We start from the raw sequence: 21,717 nt of genomic DNA on the forward strand, positions 1-21,717 counted from the left end.
TACTGACTGCCAGACAAGGTGGCCAGAATTTTGAAAACTTTAACAGCAGGGCTGTTTCAGGCATACCTTGGAGATACTTCCAGTTCAGTTTCAGAACACTGCAGGAAAGCGAATATTGTAATAAAGTGAGTCACAAGAATTTTTGGTTTCCCAGTGCATATAAAAGTTATGTTTACATAATACTGTAGTATATTAACTGTGAAATAGCATTATGTCTAAGAAACAATATATATCCCTTAATTTTAAAATACTTTTTTGCTAAAAAAAATGCTAATGACCATCTGAGCCTTCAGTGAGTTGTAATCTTTTTCTGGTGGAGGGTCTTGCCTTGATGTTGATGGCTGCTGAATGATCAGGGTGGTGGTGGCTGAAGGATGGGATAACTGTGACAATTTATTAAAATAATAAAGCAATTCAGTTGGCCGGATCAAATGACTTTCCCTTGCATGAAAGATTTCTCTTTCATAATGCTGTTTGATAGCATTTTACCCTCAGTGCAACTTCTTCCAAAACTGGAGTCAGTCCTCTTAAACCCTAATGCTGCTTTATCAACTAAGTTTATGTAATATTCTAAATCCCTTGTTGTCATTGCACCAATGTTTATAGCATCTTCACCAGGAGTAGATTCCATCTCAGGAAACCACTTGCTTTGCTCATCCATAGGGAGCAACCCCTCATCTGTTCAAGCTTTTTTTTTCTCAGATGGAGTCTCACTCTGTAACCCAGGCTGGAGTGCAGTGGCATGATCTTGGCTCACTGTAAACTTGCCTGCCGGGTTCAAGTGATTCTCCTGCCCCAGCCTCCTGAGTAGCCGGGATTACAGGCATCTGCCACCATGCCCGGCTAATTTTTGTGTTTTTGTATTTTTAGTAGGGACGGGGTTTCACCATGTTGGCCAGGCTGGATCTTGAACTCCTGACCTCAGGTGATCCACCTGCCTCAGCCTCCCAAAGTGCTGGGATTACAGGTGTGAGCAAGTTTTATCGTGAGATTGCAACAGTTTAGCCCCATCTTCAAGCTCCACATTTCTTTTGCTATGTTCACCACATCTACAATTACTTCCTCCACTGAAGTCTTGAGCCTCTCAAAGTCATCTGTGAAGGCTGGAATCAACTTCTTTCAAACTCCTGTTAATGTTCACATTTTGACCTCCTCCAATGAATCCTAAATGTTCTTAATGGCATCAAGAATGGTCAATCTCCATGAAATACTATGCAGCCATAAAAAGGAACAAGGTCATGCTCTTCACAGGGGCATGGTTGAAGCTGGAGGTCATTATCCTTAGCAAACTAACATAGGAACAGAAAACCAAACACTGGGCCGGCCGCAGTGGCTCACGCCTGTAATCCCAGCACTTTGGGAGGTTAAGGTGGGCGGATCACGAGGTCAGGAGATCAAGACCATCCTGGCTAACACGGTGAAACCCGGTCTCTACTAAAAATACAAAAAATTATCCGGGCAAGGTGGCAGGCGCCTGTAGTCCCAGCTACTCGGGAGGCTGAGACAGGAGAATGGCGTGAACCCGGGAGGCGGAGCTTGCCGTGAGCCGAGATCGTGCCACTGCGCTCCATCCTGGGCAACAGAGCGAGACTCGGTCTCAAAAAGAAAGAAAGAAAGAAAGAAAACCAAACACTGCATGTTTTCACTTATAAATGGGAGCTGAATGATGAGAACGAACTCATGGGAGGTACAACACACACTGGGGCCCTTTGGGGTTGGGGAGGGAGAGCTATTGGAAGAATAGCTATTGGATGCTGGGCTTAATACCTAGGTGATGGAATGATCTGTGCAGCAAACCACTGTGGCAAATGTTTACCTATGTAACAAATCTGCACATCCTGCTCATTACCCCTGAACTTAAAATAAAAGCTGAAGATTAAAAAAAAAAAAAGAAGAAGAAGTGAGTAAGGAGCCCCCATGGCTGGCTAGATCCGTTCCAAACCTGTCACGGGTAGCTTCTCAGAGATGGGCACGTGCATTAGAGAGAAAAAGTATTCTTAAAATGACCCCATATGGTAATTAGCTATTCAAGAGTCATGCATATGGACTACATATCATGCATGTACTTAAAATTACAGGATAGAGGCAATGCATAAGTGCACAAGGGCCAAAGTAATGAAGCAACCCACTTATCAATCAAAAGACAGACACTGGCTAGAGATTAGGCAGCTCGGGAAGAGAAGAGAAAAAAAAAAAAACATATAAAAAGACCCAAGCTACACCAGACTGGGCTGATCTCATTTCGCAGAGGTCAGTTCACAGTTCACTCTCCCCTTTGAGAGTGTAATACTGTGTGTAATAAACTTTTGCTGCTTTGCTTTGGAAAAAAAAAAAAAAGGAATGGCGAATCCTTTGGTTTTAATTTACTTTGTTCATCAGAGGAATCACTACGACAGCTACAACCTTATGAAGTGAATTTCTTAAATAATAAGACTTGCAAGTAAAACGTACTTCTTGGTCTATAGGCTGCAGAATGGATGTTGTGTTAGTGAGCATAAAAACATTAGGCCAGGCACGGTGGCTCACGCCTGTAATCCCAGCACTTTGGAAAGCTGAGGCAGGTGGATCACCTGAGGTCAGAAGTTTGAGACTAGCCTGTCCAACATGGCGAAACTCTGTCTCTACTAAAAACACAAAAATTAGTCAGGTGTGGTAGCATGCACATGTAATCCCAGCTACTTGGGAGGCTGAGGCAAGAGGATTGCTTGAACCTGGGAGGTGGAGGTTGCAGTGAGCCGAGATTGTACCACTACACTCCTGCCTGGGTGACAGAGTGAGACTGTCTCCAAAAAAACAAAAACAGCATTAATCTTCTTGCGTATCTCCATCAGAACTCTTGGCTGACCAGGTGCATTGCCAATGGTCAGTAATATTTTGAAATAAATCTTTTTTCTTTTTAACTGTAGGTCTCAACAGTGGGCTTAAAATATTCATTAAACCATACCATAAACAGATGTGCTATCATCCAGTCTTTGCTGTTCCATTTCTAGAGCACAGGCAGAGTAGATTTAGCATAATTCCGAAGGGCTCTAGGATTTTCAGAACGGCAAATGAGCACTGATTTCAATTTAAAGTCACCAGCTGCATTAGCCTCTAACAAGAGAGTCAGCCTGTCCTTTGAAGCTGTGAAGCCAGGCATGGACTTTTCCTCTTTAGCTATGAAAATCCTAGATGGCATCTTCTTTCAATAGAAGACTGTTTTGCCTACATTGAAAATCTGTTGTTAGTGTTATAACTCTTTTAGAATTTGTCTAGCAGGTTTTCTGGTTTTCATCCAAAAGCCCCCATGCGGGGGGAAAAAAAGAGGAAAATCTGTTTAGTGTAGCCACCTTCATCAATGACCTTAGCTAGATCTTCAAGATAACTTGTTGCAGTTTTTACAATAGCACTTGCTACTTCACCTTTTCTGTCATGGAAATGGCTTCTTTCCTCTAACCTGATGAACCAGCCTCTGCTAGCTTCAAACTTCTTCTGCAGCTTCCTCAGTCTCTCAGCCTTCATAGAATTGAAGAGAGGTAGGCCCTTGCTCTAGATTAGGCTTTGGCTTAAGGGAAAGTTGTGGCTGGTTTGATCTTCTACCCAGACCACTCAAACTTTCTCTGTATCAGCAATTATGCTGTTTCTCTTTCTTATCATTCACGTGTTCACTGAAGTAGCACTTTTAATTTCATTCAAGATCTTTATCTTTGCATTCACAAGTTGGCTGCTAGGTGCAAGAGGCCTGGCTTTCAGCCTGTCTCAGCTTTTGACATGCCTTTCTCACAAAGCTTAATCATTTCTGGTTTTTGATTTAAAATGAGAGATGAGGCCAGGCACAGTAGTTCATGCCTGTAATCCCAGCATTTTGGGAGGCCGAAGCAGGTGGATCACTTGAGGTTAAGAGTTTGAGATCAGCCTGGCCAACGTGGTGAAATCGTCTCTACTAAAAATACAAAAATTAGCCGGGCATGGTGGCGGGTGCCAGCTACTCAGGAGAATTGCTTGAACTGGGGAGGCGGAGGTTGCAGTGAGCCAAGGTCGTGCCACTGCACTCCAGCTTGGGTGACAGAGCGAGACTCTGTCTCAAAAAAAAAAATAAATAAATAAATAAATAAATAAATAAAAAATAAAATGAGGGATGTGTGGCTCTTTCACTTGAATGGTTAGAGGCCATTGCAGGTTATTAATTGGCCTAATTTCAATATTGTTGTGTCTTAGGTAATAGGGAGGCCTGAGGAAAGGAAGAAAGAGGGGGAAGTCAGTCGGTGGATCAGTCAGAACCCATCCAGCATTGATCAGTTAAGTTCACCATCTTATATGGGTGTGGTCTATGCTGCCCAAAATGATTACAACAGAAACATCAGAGATCGTTGATCACAGATCACTGTAACAGATATAATAATAACGAACAAGTTTGAAATATTGTGAGAATTGCCAAAATATGACAGAGACAGGAATTGAGCACATGTTGTTGGAAAAATGGTGCCAATAGACCTGCTCAACGCAGCGTTGCCACAAATCTTTAATTTGTAAAGAAATGCAGTATCTGTGAAGTGCAATACAATGAAGCGCAATAAAGTGAAGCACAATTAATATGGTGTGCCTGTGGGTCCTCACTTCATTTCACCTTCTCATCTGGGTTCAGAGCCCTCTTCTTTCACTGCACATATCATTGCTGTGTTATAGATGAATAGGGCTGCATCCCACTCTGGATTTCAACTCCCCGAGGATCGAGATTGAGTTGCTTATGGCCCTCTTGCCAGAGATTAGCATCCTGTCTAGTAATTATGGATGTTCAGTTATGATATAGAGTGAATAGAGTAATTAGGGAGTAACTGGAAGGAATCAAGTTTTAAGTATAAGATTTCTGTTATACTGGCAATAGGGGAGATAATTTGCCAAAAAGGCTGGTGGAGTGAGAGTGGATGGGAAGGGATGGTACCTATCTGGTATCCTTCAATTCAATCTGGAATTCCCTCCTCTGCTTACATGAAGACCAGTTCCAGGCATGCTGTTCTGATCCAAGAGTTAAAAGTACATCCTATGAAGATTTGAGAGATAAATGATTCCAGCATGGATGCCCCTCGTCTATTTTTCTTGTCACTTCTATGAGAATGTCAAGTTACCTGGGAATCAACTCCTCTGGGCCCCCTATAACACCCAATAATTTTGAATAGCATCTTGTAGAATATTTACATCTTAAAAAAATAGAGCGAACCAGCCTGGGCAACATGGCAAAACTCTGTCTCTACAAAAAATACAAAAATTAGCTGGGCGTGGTGGTGCACACCTGTAGTCCCAGCCACTCAGGAGGCTGAGGTGAGAGGATCGCTTGAGCCCAGGAATTTGAGGTTGCAGTGAGCCATGATCACACCACCGCACTCCAGTCTGGACAACAGAGCCAAATCCTTTCTCAGTAATAATAATAATACATAAAATAGAATAAATGTATTGCAATGATCTCAGCCTCATTAATAACATGTTCTAACCTAGTAGTTCCCAAACAGCTGTTTGAGAATCATCTAGGGAATTTAAAAAGGAAAAAAAAAAAAAAAAAAAACGGATTCCTGGTTCCAACCCTGGCCTTATGAAGTCAGACTTTCCCTATGGTATCAAGGAATCTATGTTTTAATCATTAGGTGTTTCCAAAAAATACTTTGATTTAGAAACTACTTCTTTGATCAAATTAATTTCTTAAACAAATAAAGGGCCACTTATTTGGTTTGTGAGTGTCCCCAATGAACTTCTGTACTATTTTTAGAGACAATAAAAGTCACAGATGACAGGTAGAGTTAGTAACAAATTAGTAACTACAGTTCTTTTAAATGATAATTTTTTCTCTTATGTGGGCAATTACCAAATAAAATTCATTACTGAATTTACTGAACTAAATTCATATTTAGCTGTATCTCCATTTATTCCATATAATAATAATGATCTATTAGTTTGTCTTTCAGTAGTGCTTATTAGTGGGTAGGATATATATAGGTCAGTGTGTCGAACAAATCACCCTCAGAAGTGATTGTCAATTCTTTATATTCTTGCTTAAGGAATTGTTGGATATGACTGGTGTGATTGAGGGACATGAAATAGAGGTGACGAAGGAGCTTCTTCAAGATTCCAGGAAATTCAGAAAGGAGAATACGGAGTGTTTTGAAGTTGGTTCTAACAAACAATTTGCCTGCAGTTGAAAGGCTTTTGCTATATTTTTGTGAGTAAATAACTGTGATTTGGAAAGGGACACAGTAAAAAAGATTTTAAAATCTCTACCTTCAGGCCAGGCGCGGTGGCTCACGCCTGTAATCCCAGCACTTTGGGAGGCAGAGACGGGCGGATCACGAGGTCAGGAGATCGAGACCATCCTCCTGGCTAATACGGTGAAACCCCGTCTCTGCTAAAACTACAAAAAAAAAAAATTTAGCCGGGCATGGTGGTGGGTGCCTGTAGTCCCAGCTACTCGGGAGGCTGAGGCAGGAGAATGGCGTGAACCCAGAAGGCAGAGCTTGCAGTGAGCTGAGATCATGCCACTGCACTCCAGCCTGGGCGACAGAGCAAGACTCCATCTCAAAAAAAAAAAAAAAAAAAAATCTTCACCTTCAACGAGTTTTCTGTTTCTTCTGTGAGATAAGTTATGCAGCCATAATTTAAGGTAAAACACAGTGTGCTATAGCAGAAGTAAAACCAAAGTGTTCTAAAAAGGTGAAATTAGCTTGGAACTATGCTAAAAAGACTAATGATGTGCTATCAGAGAGTAAAACACATTATGAAATTATAGTAAATAAGTGTTGGTGGTATCGATACGAAAATCAGATGGATAGAAAAGGAAGAGTCCATAAAGACCTTATTCTATACAATCATTTAAGAATAACAGATAAATTAAATCAGTGGTGAAAGAACAGTTTATTCAACAAATAGTTATTAAAACGTTGCAAAGCAGATTTAGATCAAAATGAATTAGATTTTTCTGTCATATCATCACTAAGATCTAATTATTAAAAGTAATAATACTCAATGTTAGCAAGATTATAGTGAGATAAATACTCTCTTGTACAGCTACTGGGGATACAAATTAGACTAACCTCTCTGGAAAGCATTTTGTAATATGAATTAATATATTTTAAAATATTCACAATCTTTTGATTTAATAGTTCCACTTATATGCATACACATATGTATATGTATACACATATCCACATGTATGTACATCTATGTACGTGTGTGTACATAGATACACATATATACACACATATCCCTAAGATTGTGAAATTTCAGTTAAATTCATTTATAAAATGGTCACTACAGTGTTATTTATGATGGTAATAAAATTAGAAAATTCGTGGTTGATTAGGACAAGTGTTAAGTAAGTTGTATTTCTTCAACACATGGAATAGAATATGTCTGTTAAAATTTATCTGTTGGCACTTTTTTATTGATATGTTCAATAAAAAAGCTAGGATACTATCACCTCAATATTCAAAACACATAGAAAACCAACCAGCTGGAAATATATACTCCAAAATGTTCATCTTGTTGTTTTGGAATTATGGGATTATGGGTGTGCCCCTCCTCTTTCCAAATTTTCTGCAATCTACATTTTAGAGTAGTTTCTTGACATTCACAGGTGACGTTATCTGAAACAGTTGCTAATCCTCAATATGTGAATACTTTCACTTTCTCAGACTTTAGCTATCTTTATTGCCATCATCAGCACTATCAGTTGGCTTTCTTCTCACACAGAATATTTTTGTTACATCCTTAAAGCTACTATATACTTGGTAATGAGAAGAGAACAATACAGCCGCATTGAGCTCAGATTCTGGCCTCGCGGTCGGCTAGCAGTAATAGCAGTAGAGAGCAAATGCTTCCCTTTCTAAATGTCCCCTTCCAAGACAATTAATAACAATAACAATAAAAAGAATTATTTGATATGGACAATTGACATTCTCTGATTCTAATATAAGAATGAATACATGTATCTTAAGAAAATGTTGCCATTTTTCTCGATCAACGTTAACGTAATGTTGGCCAAGCAAGCCCTAAAAGCCAGATTGTATCCTCTAAGCCCCTCCTACAGAGAAATGTGGGAGGCACTGCTCTGCCAGCCTCACTCTTCAACAAGCCATTTTGGTTTTGCACCATCTGCAAAGTATTCATGATCAAATTCACATCAAAGCAAAATTACCAACTACCAGGTAATAGAACTTAGGTCTTTTTCTTGAGTAATTAAACTGAGGAACAGTAAGTTTATTACGCCAAAGTCTATATTAAAATTCAAAGGTAAGGGAGAGCAATGGAAAGAGAGAAAAAGAAATTAATTTGGTGTGGGGTGGTGCAAGTACGATTTTCATTAAGTATTCACAGGTGCAAAAGTAATTTTATTTCTCTACAACTAAAAGTAACTATATCCTCTGTCTTCCCCAGCCCCAGCCCCATGAATTCTTAATCTGATAACAAAACTTTCAAAATTATTAACAGAAGGTGGATTAATAATACAAAGACTCTATCATGGCAATATTCTTTCTTTCTGTGGTAAATCTAAAAGGTTAGTTTTGTTTGATCCAAGTTGTTTCTGATTTTTTTTTTAAGTGGCATATGACTTAGGTGAAAGGGGAGCAAGTACAGTATGACTGGAGCATACGATATGTGGGTCAGTGTAAGAGGTAGTGTTTGATTTTAGTGGTAAGAAGGAGGTAAGACTACAAAGGTAGGTTGGAGTTAATCAGGATCCAAGTAAAAAAGAAAACGGAAATATTTCTAGATATTTTAAACAGAAGGAATTTAATACAAGAAATTGGTTACATGGGTAAGGGAATGAGAGAGAGAGAGTTTTAGAATAAAAAGGGGGTGGAGTGGTTAGTAAACAACAGTTTAGTAACTGCACAAAGCGACTACAATTCTCAGGTCTGGGAGACAAAAGGATGAATATGGTGTTACCGGAGTCCAGATGTGCAGAGAAGGGCTGTTTGGCTGTGCTAGAACTCATGGCTGATGCCACTACTATGGAGATAATGTGGGTTGCAGAAGGATACAGCCACTTGCAGAGGAGTTCTAGAAGTGAATATGAAGGAGGAAGAATGGATTCTCCATCTTTTTATTTTCTACATCTTGCCAGTGTCCTCTACTGGCAAAAAATAACAACAACAACAGTCAGTTGTCAAGGAATTCTGGGAAAAGTAGTATGTAGACCCTCAGATTTAGAATTATAGAACAGAATAGAGAAAAGTTGATATGGGCTAAAATATTATAAGTCCAAATTGAGAAATGTCAGTAAGGAATTTGGACTTTTAGAGAGGTTGTAAGGACTTGTAATAAGTTTAATTATATGAATAAAGTCTCAGAAAAGAAGTGGGCTAGCTTTCTCAGTTTCATGTCAAGGTACCCAATCCCATCCCACCCAGCCCACCAACCTACTGTGGGATTTCCTTTCTCTCTACACATGTGTATTAGAGTACATGCTTTTTCCTATCCACTCCTTTAACTTCTCCCAGGGCCAGAGAAGAAATTTAAGGACGAGGAATAAGACATTTTATAATGGCACCATTCATTGTTAGTGAATATGAAGAATATTTGTAATGGAACCCAGAACAGGAAGAGGGGAAAATGCATAATTTTTAGCATAATAATGGCCAGAGTTAATATTTCGCAAGAAATAAAATCATACAAAATCAACATACAAAAATCAGTAGCATTTCTATATGCCAGCAGTGAACAATCTGAAAAAGAAATGAAAAAAGTAATCCCATTTACAATAGCCACAAAAAATTAAATACTTAGCAATCAACTTAACCAAATAAGTGAAAGATCTCTCTATAATGAAAACTATAAAACACCAATGAAAGAAATTGAAAAGGACACCAAAAACTGGAAAGATATTGCATGTTTATGGATTGGAAAAGTCAATATTGCTAAAATGTCTATACTACCCAATCTACAGATTCAATGTAAACCAATGACAGTCTTCACAGAAATAGAAAAAAACCCTATATTTTATAAAAAACCACAAAAGACCTAGAATAACCAAAGCTATCCTAAGAGCAAATAACAAATCTGCAGTACCTAACTTCAAATTATACTACAGAGCTATAGGAAACAAAACAGCATGGTACTGGCATAAAAACAGACACATAGACCAATAGAAGAGAATAGAGAACCCAGAAACAAATCCACACACCTACAGTGAACTCATTTTCAACAAAGGTGCCAAAAACATACACTGGGGAAAAGATAGTCTCTTCAATAAATGGTGCTGGAAAAACTGGATATTCATATGCAGAAGAATGAAACTAGATCCCTATCTTTTGACATATACAAATGTCAAATTAAAATGGATTAAACACTTAAATCTAAGACCTGAAACTATGAAACTATGACAAGAAAACCTCAGGGAAAATCTCCAAGACACTGGGTCTGGGCAAATATTTCTTGAGCAATACCCCACAACCACAGGCAACCAAAGCAAACATGGACAAATGAGATGACATCAAGTTAAAAAGCTTCTGCATGGCAAAGGAAAACACAAAGTCAAGAGACAACTCACAGAATGGGAGAAAATATTTGCAAATGACCCATCTGACAAGGGATTAATAACCAGAATATATAAAGAGCTGAAAGAACTCTACAGGAAAAAATATAATTATCCAATAAAAAACAGGCAAAATATTTGAATAGACATTTCCCAAAATAAGACACATAAATGACAGGCAGGCATATGAAAAAGTGCTCACCATCACTGATCATCAGAGAGATGCAAAACAAGACAACAATGAGATATCATCTTGCCCCAGTTTAAAAGGCTTACATACAAAAGACAGGCACTAACATGCTGGCGAGGATGGGGAGAAAAGGGAAGCTTCCTACACTGTTGGTGGAAATGTAAATTAAACAACCACTATGGAGAACAGTTTGGAAGCTCCTAAAAAAAACGAAAAATAGAGCTACGACATGATCCAGCAATCTCACTGCTGAGTATATACCCAAAAGAAAGTAAATCAGTATATGGAAGAGATATCTGTTTGCAGAGACACTCTTTGCAGCAGCACTGTTCACAATAGCCAAGATTTGGAAGCAACCTAAGTGTCCATCAATGGATGAATGAATAAAGAAAATGTGACACATATATACAATGGAGTACTGTTAATCCGTAAAAAATAATGATATCCTGTCATCTGCAACAACATGGATGAAATTGGAGATCATTATGTTAAGTGAAATAAGCCAGGCACAGAAAGACAAACATTGCATGTTCTCACTTCTTTGTGGGATCTAAAAATCAAAACAATTGAATTCATGGACACAGAGAGTATAAGGATGATTACCAGAGGCTGGGAAGAGTAGTGAGGGGCTGGGGGTAAGGGGAAGTGGGGATGATTAATGGGTACAAAAAAATAGAAAGAATGAATAAGACCTACTATTTGACAGCACAACAGGGTGACTATAGTCAATAATAACTTAACTGGCACATTTTAAAATAACAAGAAGAGTATAATTAGGTGGTTTGTAAAAAGGATAAATGTTTAAGGGGATGGATACCCCATTCTGCATTATGTAATTATCACACATTGCATGCCTGTATCAAAACATCTCATATACCCCATAAATAAATACACCTAATATTTACCCACAAAAATTAAAAATAAAAAAAAAGAAGTAGGTTTAACTTTTTTTTTTTTTTTTGAGACAGAGCCTCACTCTGTCACCCAGGCTGGAGTGCAGTGGTATGATCATAGCCTTTAACACCTGGCTTCAAATGATCCTTCAGCCTCAGCCTCCTGAGTAGCTGGAACCACAGATGTGCACCACCTCACCTGGCTAAGTTAAACAATTTTATTTTGTAAAGATGGGGTCTTGTTTTGTTGCCCAGGCTGGTTTCAAACTCCTGGCTTCAAGCAATCTTCCCTCTTTGGCCTCCCAACGTGCTGGGATTACAGGTGTGAGACACTGCACCCGCCCCAACATCCTTGATGTTAGTAATATGAATTTCTCATGTTGGTTAAATGGCATCATCTTCACAAAATAGAGGAATATTTGTAGTTGCACATTGTGTTGGTTTTAGCTATTTTGGGAGAAAAACAGTTCCAGCTTAGTGAAAGTCCCACCGTTTTGCCATTATTCCTATGGATCACACTTGGAACATACTTGTTAACTTCGCCTGGATTTTTGTTGCCAAAGTTCTGGGATTTGTTGAATCTCTTTTCCTTTGTCCCTGGAAGAGCAGGAAGTTATTACAATGCATCATCTTCTTGGCCCTTCTTCTGGTCTTCACCAATACTTGTATATGTTGGTTGTCATAGAAATGTGCTGTCTTCCACAAATTGGTTATCTTAGACTTATTTGGAAGGTCACAATTTTGTAACAGAACAAAGACCCTGGGCCTAAATACGAAAGTAGAAAGTAGACATAATCGTATCCTCTATATCCTGGGTCTCATTGCAAAATTGCTTCAAATCACTTTACTGTAAACAGCACTGGGTGCAAAATGCTTCTCTCTTAGCACCAGGTTCCTCTTCCCACCAAAGGAAGAGAGAGGGTTTCAAGTCATCTTACCACTTATTTTTGCTCTTGTTGCCCAAGCTGGAGTGCAATGGCATGATCTTGGCTCATTGCAACCTCTGCCTCCCGGGTTCAAGAGATTCTCCTACCTCAGCCTCCTGAGTAGCTGGGATTACAGGCATGCACCACCATGCCCGGCTATTTTTTTGTATTTTTAGTAGAGACGGGGTTTCTCCTTATTGGTCGGGCTGGTCTTGAACTCCCGACCTCAGGTGATCCACCCACCTCAGCCTCTCAAAGTACTGGGATTACAGGCATGAGCCACCATGCCTGGCCCATATATTTTTATATATTAGTAAGATATGGGGGACAGGGAGGCAGGCAAGCAGGCAGCGTTTCATTCTCAAGAGACTGTTGATATACATTTCCCCCTTTGCAACTGCACAAAGAAACAGCAGGGCTATTGGATATGAAGGTTTGGTCAGAGGTGGGGCAGTGGTGGGGATAAGTTAGCTTAGAATAAGGGGAACACTCTTGCTCCCCTTAGAATATTAGCCTTGAGGGTCGAAATGATCCATTAAGCTGATGGATGAAGATAGTTATTCAAATGAAAAGATCAAGGTCTTTCCTGGGTCTCAAAGTAGCACCTTCTAAGCATAAGACCCCAAACTACAACACTCCTAGAAGAAAACGTGGTGGAAAAATTTAATGACATTAAACTTGGCAATGAATTTCTTGGATATGACACCAAAAGTACAGGCAGCAAAATAAAAAAACAGACAAATGAAACTATAGCAAACTTAACTTTTGTGCATCAAAGAACACAAGAGGGTGAAAATGCAATTTACAAGCCTGGTTATGGTGGCTTACACCTGTAATCTCAGCACTTTGGGAGGCCAAGGTAAGAAGATTGCTTGAGGCCAGGGGTTTGAGACGAGTGTGGGTAACATAGTGAGATCCTGTTTCTACAAAAAAATTTTTAATTAGCCAGGTTTGGTAGTGTGTGCCTGTGGTCCCAGCTACTTGGGAAGCTGAAACAAAAGAACTGCTTGAACCCAGGGGTTCAAGGCTGCCGTGAGACATGATCATGCCACTGCACACCAGCCTGAGTGACAGAGAGAGACCCAAACTTGAAAAAAAAAAGTTTACAGAATAAAAGGAAATATTTGTTAATCATAGATTTAATGAGGGTTAACATCCGGAATATGTAAAGAGCTCCTACAATTACAAAAACATCAAATAAGCTGATTTTAAGACGAGCGAAAGTCTGAATAGACATGTCTCCAAAGATGATATACAAATAGCCAGTACACACATGAAAAGATGCTTATCATCACCAATCATCAGAGATCCATTCTGCTTTCAAGTTAAATTGAAAACTGTGGAGGGGCCAGCTATTTTCCACAAGCTCAAGGTGACCCCTGCCATGTGGTTTCAAGTGGTTCTGTACTGGCAAAATAATTAGGAGAACCTTTCCCTGAAGGTAGTTTTTTGGGTCCAAACCAATATGTCTAGAAAACATTCCTAAAATTTTAAATCCATTTTGCTGAGACTATTTTCCTTCTTCTAATTTTTATTCTTTGATTAATAATCTCAATTTTTCAAACCAGATGGGACCTTTGAGCTATACTAGATCAGACATTTAAAATTTTTTCGGTCTATGCATCCCATCTCGGTTGGTTGTCAACACTGAATTAGTTAGCAATATTTAATTGCTCGCCTGTGCCTCCCACCTGAATTAGTTGCCAGCATTTGGAAAGCACAGGATTTTTGCCACACACACAAATTTCGAAATCTGCATTTCTGGCTATTCTTGAAAAATTAGGCCTGTCAAGGCAAAAACTGATCAGAAGTTATTTGGTGACAAAGTCTTTCAGACAATTCATGCACTCCTCAGTTGGCAATGCTTCCTATCCTGATCATTCTGCCTTTTTTTTTTTTTTTTTTTTTTTTTTTGAGACAGTCTCACTCTGTCGCCAGGCTGGAATGCAGTGATGCAATCTCAGCTCACTGCAACCTCTGCCTCCCAGGTTCAAGTGATTCTCTTGCCTCAGCCTCCCGAGTAGCCGGGACTATAGGTGCACACCACCACGTCCAGCTAATTTGTGTATTTTTAGTAGAGACAGAGTTTCACCATGTTGGCCAGGATGGTCTTGATCTCTTGACCTCGTGATCTACCCGCCTCGGCCTCCCAAAGTGCTAGGATTGCAGGCGTGAGCCACTGCGCCCAGCCCATTCTGCTTATTTATGAGACCAGAAAAGCCTCTGGAAAGACAAGAGCACATTCCTGGGAGGCCATTTAGAGCATCACATTGTGGAGAGTCCTTAAATGGAAGCTTGTTTATAATTCCAGCCATGGTGGATTTAACATCAGAGTTGTGGGACAGATTATTTTTCTATGTCAGGTTTGAACTGACAAGCGATATACCACCAATTCAATGAGAATTAGGCCATGAAGATCAAGACTAGCTATAATTTTGGAACAAAAGAATTATATCAGTTGGTCTCAGATTTGTTATTAAAAAACAAATAAATGCATGAAACACACAGCTGAAAAGTCAGCAGGGACACAGAAATAGCTTCAGCAACCTCAAAGAAGATTATTTTCTAGGTAAACAATAATACTCTACAACATTTATTGAGTATTTATCATGTGTTAGGCACTATTCTAAGCAATTTATGTGAATTTTCATACTATATATGTACATAGAACCTAATGAGGCACACACCATTATTGCCTTTGTTTTACAAATGAAGAAGCTCAAGCTCAGAGAGGTTAAGTAACTTGACCAAGGTCACATGGCTACTAAGTGGTGGAGTTACAAGTTTGAGTATAGATTAGTTGAACTGCAGAGGCCACTACCACCCTCTAAACCATTCTCTGCAGGCTCAGAACTTATTTTGCAGCTCTACAGCCTTGCATAGTTTCTGAAATTATTTGGTGTTCTTAAATTCCCCAATGCACGGCTGACATTAGCTCTGAGAATAAAAACAACTAGAACATGAATAATATGTGACTGGTGTTCAGTTCAGTGCTCAGTGAATATTACCAGCGTAGTGATCAGCACCAACCCCTGAGATAAAACACATTAGCATGGCAGCATTGTGTAGCGGAGAACTTGGGTATTGTAAGCAACCTCTGCTCTGCACTTCCTAGCTGCATGTCCTTAGGCAAGTCAGGCTCAGTTCCTACTTCTGCAAAACAGGTAATGATATCTTACCTCCCAAAATCATTGTGAGGAATAACTGAGTGAACATCTACTTATGCCTGGTAGGCAATGGGCAGTCCAAAAATGCTAGTGGCAACCTCTTGCACTGCCCTCCAGCAGTTTAAAGTTGTAATTTTGTTACTAACAAAGATATTTGGTGGCATGGATGTGGTTTTTGCTTGGATAACTGCCTGATGGTGCTCTGGAAGCAGTTATCACTAAGTCTCAACCTGTTTCACATGAGTGTTTAAGGACGCCTTCTTTGGCTCCTACCAGTTTCTTCAGGTGCATTTCCAGGGGGTGGCAAGTAATAATCCTTAATCCCTCTATTTGGGGGGCGACGCCTTGTCAAGGTATGTTGTACTTGACATGTGGGAACATGGAGAGAGATTAGAGTCACTGAATTTCTGTAAAACTATTATATCACTTCCCTCCCTAAAGAATAGGCTCTTGTCTGATTTCGGGTTGAATTTTGTTTTGTTCATCTGCATTGGGAAAATTCACTGATGTACATCCCTCAGTCTACTTAGGCCCCAGGCTACCTAGAGATTAAACATGGAGTTTTTCCCAAAGATATTATTTTGCCTGTAATTGTTTTTTAATTTTCCTGAAGGCCCAGCTCTGCAATTTTCTGTGTTTTTTTTCCCCTCACAAGGAATGATCAAGCTTAAAGTGAACAGTAATAGAACTATTCATTTGTTCCAAATCTACTTTCCACTGAGACTCATAAAATTATACTTGTAGAGTTAGAGAGGAACTTGTCCAAACATCTTGTTTTACTGAAGGAGACACAGAGATCCAGAGGTTGATTGATTCGTCTTTTATCACTTCGCTAAGCTGATAGAGTCCAGACTAGGACCTGGTCTCTTGGCCTCTGCTCTGGGGCTCTTTCCATGTCACCCATTACAAACAAAAAATTTATTGATTAGGCTCTGCTAATGAAGAGGCTTCTAAACTAGCATTTTGCTTCTGAGAGTGAAAGTAAATGGTTGACTTCTCATTACCTCCACCCATTACCACCTCCATCTCCCACCAAGCTGCCATCATCTTCTAACTGGCCTTCCTGCATTCAACCTTGCCTTTCTACCTAATCTCTTCTCCACACAGCAGCCAGAGGGCCACATTAAAATATCAGCTAGATCACAGCACTGCTCAGTTTAAAACCCTGCAATGACTCCCTATTTGATTAAGAGGAAAAGCAAAAATTCTTACAATGACTGATAGTACCCCACATGTTTTCCTCCTAACCCCCTACATACATTTTGTCCTAAATATGATGATGTCCTTGCCACTCCTTGAAAAACATGCTCCCAGTCTCACAGGCCGTGCACTAGCTGTTCCCTCTGAAACTCCCATATTTGTATTGGCTCACTCCTTCACCTCCTATGCACTTTGCTCAGATGTCACCTCTGTAGGGCCTACACTAACTACCCAATTTAAAGTTACAAACCCTTCTCCAGTGCTACCCTGCTTTATTTTTCTCCATGATATTTATCACCACCTAAATTTACATGCTCAGACTTCCATAACAAAATACCAAAGACCAGATGGCTGGAGTGCAGTGGGGCAATCTCAGCTCACTGCAACCTCCGCCTCCCAAGTTGAAGCGATTCTCCTGCCTCAGCCTCCTGAGTTGCTGGGATTACAGGCACGTGCCACCATGCCTGGCTTATTTTTGTATTTTTAGTACAGACAGGGTTTCACCATGTTGTTCAGGCTGATCTCGAACTCTTGACCTTATGATCCACCTGCCTCAGCCTCCCAAAATGCTGGGATTACAGGCGTGAGCCACTATGCCCAGCCAACAACAGACATTTATCTTGTCACAGTTCTGGAGGCTGGAAGTCCATGATCAGTGTGCCAGCAAATTCCATTTCTGGTGAGGGCTCTCTTCCTGGCTTGTAGATGACTGCCTTCTCACTGTGTCTTCATGTGGGGCCTTTCCCCATGAGATAAGAGAGAGTGAGCAAACTTTCTGGTGTCTCCTATAAGAACACTTATTCTATCAGATCACAGACCTACCACTATGACCTAATTTCATGTTAATGACCTGCTTAGCAGCCCCATCAAAGATAGCCACACTGGGAATCAGGGCTTCAACATATGAATTTTGAGAGGGCACATTTAGTTTGTAACACTAGCTGACATTTTGTATTAATTGCCTTTTCTTGTTTATCATCTGTCTTCTCTCACCAGAATGGAAACAGGAATTTTTTTCTGTTCTACGCACTGCCTACTGTAGAGCCTTGCATATAATAGGTGCTCAATAAATATTTGTGAAGGAATGAATGAAATACCTAGCCCTTACCTGGTAGGCAGCCTCTAAAATGGCTCCCAATGATTTCTGGCTTCTGGTATTCAGACCCTTGTATAATCTCCTGCCCGCAAGTATGGGTTAGACTTAGTGACTTACTCGTGGTTCATGCAAAGTGAAAAAAGTGATGAGATGTTACAAAGATTGGGTTATTGCACAAGGACTCTGACTTCCATATTTTTGTCCTTTCTTGCTCTCTCACTTGCTCCCTGTGATGGGAGCCAGCTGCCATGTTGTGAGCTGCCCCATGAAAAGACCCTCATGGCAAGGAATTCAGAGAAGGCTCTAAAGAACTTAATCTTGCCAACATCTGAGTTAGTTTGAAAGAGGATCTCCCCTCGGTCAAACTTTCAGATGAGACCAGAGCCCCAGTTGATGTAAACTGATTTCAGCTTTGTAAGAGTCTTTGAGGCACAGGTACTCAGCTAAGTCAGGCCCAAATTCCTGACCCAGAGAAACTATAAGATAATAAGTATTTGCTATTTTATGCTACAACATTTTGGGGTAAATATTTTTCATAGTAGTGTATAACTAATACACCTAATAATGTAGGAACAATATCACCAGGGGCAAAAATGTGAACACTTAAACTTAGATCATTTGAAATTGGGCTGTTCTTAAAATTGGGGGACATTCCATTGTTATAGGCCAATACTGTGGCAATTCAAGTAGTTTCTTTATCTAAGACTATACAGTAGCAGTCAGCAAACTACAGCCCATGGGCCAGCTGTCTGTTTCTATAACTATGGATTTATATTAGAACACAGACACACCCATTCATTCGCATATTGTCTATGGCTGCTTTGCAGAATTGAGTAGTGGCTGCCGAGACTATCTGGCCAGCAAGCCTAAAGTTTTTACTATCTGTCCCTTTAAGAAAAATTTGCTGACCCCGATTCTAGAGGCAAAAACTAATACCTCCACTCTCTGTGCTTTCTGAGGAGTCCACCCTTTGCTTTCTCTCCACAAATCTTCCTTAAAAGCCCAGTAAGTGGGTCTGATAACTCTCACCTACCCATGCAAGCAAGATTGCCAAGTGGTTTAGGACAGTGGCCTTAAAATGTTTTTGACCATGATCCACAGTAAGAAAACAATGTTATCTCACTACTAAGAACACTATACACATATATGTAATGAAAACAAATGTATCACAGACCAATACTTACTCTTTATGTAGGATGTCCCCTGTTCCTTATTTTTTCCATGTTACTAAAAAAATGTTAGTATCTCACAGAAAATTGATATCTCAAATAGGACTGCTGAATGGTTATGCTGGTCAGGGCTGAGGTGTGGTATCAGACAGACCTGATTTCTAGTCTCAGCTCTGACTCTTGGAGCCGTGCAATCCTGGGCTGGGGCCCTAACCTCTCTGAGCCTCAGTGTTTGACTGGAAAATGGCAGTAATACCTATCCGCAGTAAGGATGTGTTGTGAGGATGAACACGAGAGTGTGCATGTAAACTGCTCATGTGCCCAGCACATGGTAATACTTCCATAAAAATAACAAATATAATAGGTGCTCTTGTCCCAAGTGCATAGTAAATTAATTTCTGGTCCTTCCAAGCTGGGCAAAAGAAAGAGACATCCCCCAAAGAACCACAGAGGACAAAGTCTACGGAATCATTGTTCCTTTTTTGAGATTCAGATATGAGTATGCTGGCAAACCAAAATCTTTTTATCGACTGGCATGGAATGTCTGCAGGCCTATAAACAGCCACCCTGTGCCAAATAGGTTTAAGGAGGCTCTCTTCCTTTTATTCAATTCACAGCCATTACATTTGTCAATCTTTGAATTCCTAAGGAAGGTGAAAGTTTAATTCAAAAAAGTTAACCATACTTAGACTATCCCAGCTGGAAACAACATTTCTCCATACCCACAGTCTTTAGGGGAAGGAAAATTTGGTCTTTCACATGTTTCTCCACAGTGTCTTCTAATCGTCTCAGGGCCTCCGAGGGCTGCTCATATTTGCACCCTAAAGCCTATTTCTGTTCAATGGAGAGCGGTTTCATGGCACTTTATGGGGGCAGGTGAAACTGGATAAAAATGAACCATGCCAAAATCTGCCTTTGCCCCATTGCTGCCTTTCCGCCAGTCCTTTAAAAGCACCCAAAGCCTAGGTTTCAAGCCCCTGAGGGCTCTCCAAGAGAGCTTTGCTGCCCATCAATCTTCTCTCTTAATTACGGGGACCATAAACCGCACCTAGAGTTCAAAGGGAAAGGCAGGAGAAAATCAGCTTTAATGCCTTTGCTGCCAAACCCACTTCACACCCTCCTATCATGACCAAATATCTTCTCTAGGGACTTTTGGAGCTGGTACAATAACAGCCATGGGATCTCTGCTTTCTCAGAAATGACTTCACAACCAGCCAGACCCCTCATCATGGTGACTTCTTATCCCTATGTCTGATCAAAGTCCCATCACAACCAATCATTTCATTATCTTCAGCTCTAGTACAGAGAATGAACAGGTTTTTAGAAAGTGAATAGTTTCTGAAGAACTTCCAAACCCTGGTTGTGGGAACCTGAACAAGTAACAAGGCAGTTGAGTGGCCCCTCTCGTGGACTGCTACTTGTATATAGGGACATCTTCCTTTCTTCCCCGATACCTGATGGTACAGCTTCAAAGACTCCACAATTGGCTGAGCCCAGTGGCTCATGCCTGTAATCTTAACATTTTAGGAGGTTGTGGTGTGTAGATTGCTTGAGCCCAGGAATTCAAGACTAGTCTGGGCAACATAGGGAGACCTCATCTCTACAGAAAATGAAAAAATTAGCCAGGCATGGTGGCCTGTGCCTGTAGTCCCAGCTACTGGGGAGGCTGAGGTGAGGTGGGAGGATCACTTGAGCCTGAAAAGTCAAGGCTGCAGTGAGCCGTAATGTGCCACTGCACTCCAGCCAGGGTGACAGAGTGAGTCCCCGTCTCAAAAGCAAGCAAGCAAGCAAACAAAAACAAAAACAAAACCCTCCACAATTATGAGGCTGGTGGAGAGATCTCCATTTCCTTCTCTATCCCCTGCTTCTCCCTGGGAAAGGTGGAGGAACAGTAATGTTCTGCCATCTGTCCCTAGCTGTTCCTTTGAGTTTCTTGATGCTATGGACACTTGTCTGTCTTTCCAAGTTGAGATGATCCATCCTGTACAGATTCCTGTGTGCCCTTGCTGGATTCAGGGCGACTGTCAGTTGACACAAGGCTCATAAGAGAGAATGGAGTTTTGCATTATACAGAATTAGGGTTCCTGTCCCAGCTCTGCATGTCTCTGAATGACCTTGGGCAAATCACTTTGCCTTTATGGGCCTCAATGTTCTCATAATGTAAAATGATTAGCTTAGGTAGGGCCTCACTGGCAACTCCAATTACATGGTATTATCTGCTGGGGGCATCGTGTAGAAAAGATCTATTGGGCCACATTTTGGCTCAATAATTGATTAGTGATGTCTGCCAAGGTAGGGGTGAGGCACTACATCACCCATCACATTTTTGCCATCCCTAAGTGAAATGCTCTACCAATTATTACTGAGTTTCTTTGATGCTATAGTGTTATATGACTGCTGCTAAGATCTCAACTTAATCTCACTTTTTAAAATATGTATTTGCCCTTGTGCCAATGGGAATGAAGAGAAGGAATAGAAGAAAGTGATCCTCCAAACTGGCACTGTGCTTTGGGTAATGAAGACCCAGAAATCTGGTCCACTGCTTCTCTATGAACCATAGCATTTTAATTTACTG

General features: G+C 40.4%; 1 non-coding gene across 1 annotated transcript; it reads left to right on the top strand.

The window, feature by feature from the left end:
* Positions 1–3,224: 3,224 nt before the first annotated feature.
* On the top strand, positions 3,225–3,286 carry LOC112131253 (U7 small nuclear RNA). Its single transcript, XR_002913355.2, has one exon. It is a non-coding gene; the product is annotated as a U7 small nuclear RNA (small nuclear RNA).
* Positions 3,287–21,717: the final 18,431 nt, after the last annotated feature.

The sequence above is a fragment of the Pongo abelii genome, chromosome 1 (genome assembly GCF_028885655.2).
Source record: "Pongo abelii isolate AG06213 chromosome 1, NHGRI_mPonAbe1-v2.0_pri, whole genome shotgun sequence".
Taxonomy (NCBI): Eukaryota; Metazoa; Chordata; class Mammalia; order Primates; family Hominidae; genus Pongo; species Pongo abelii.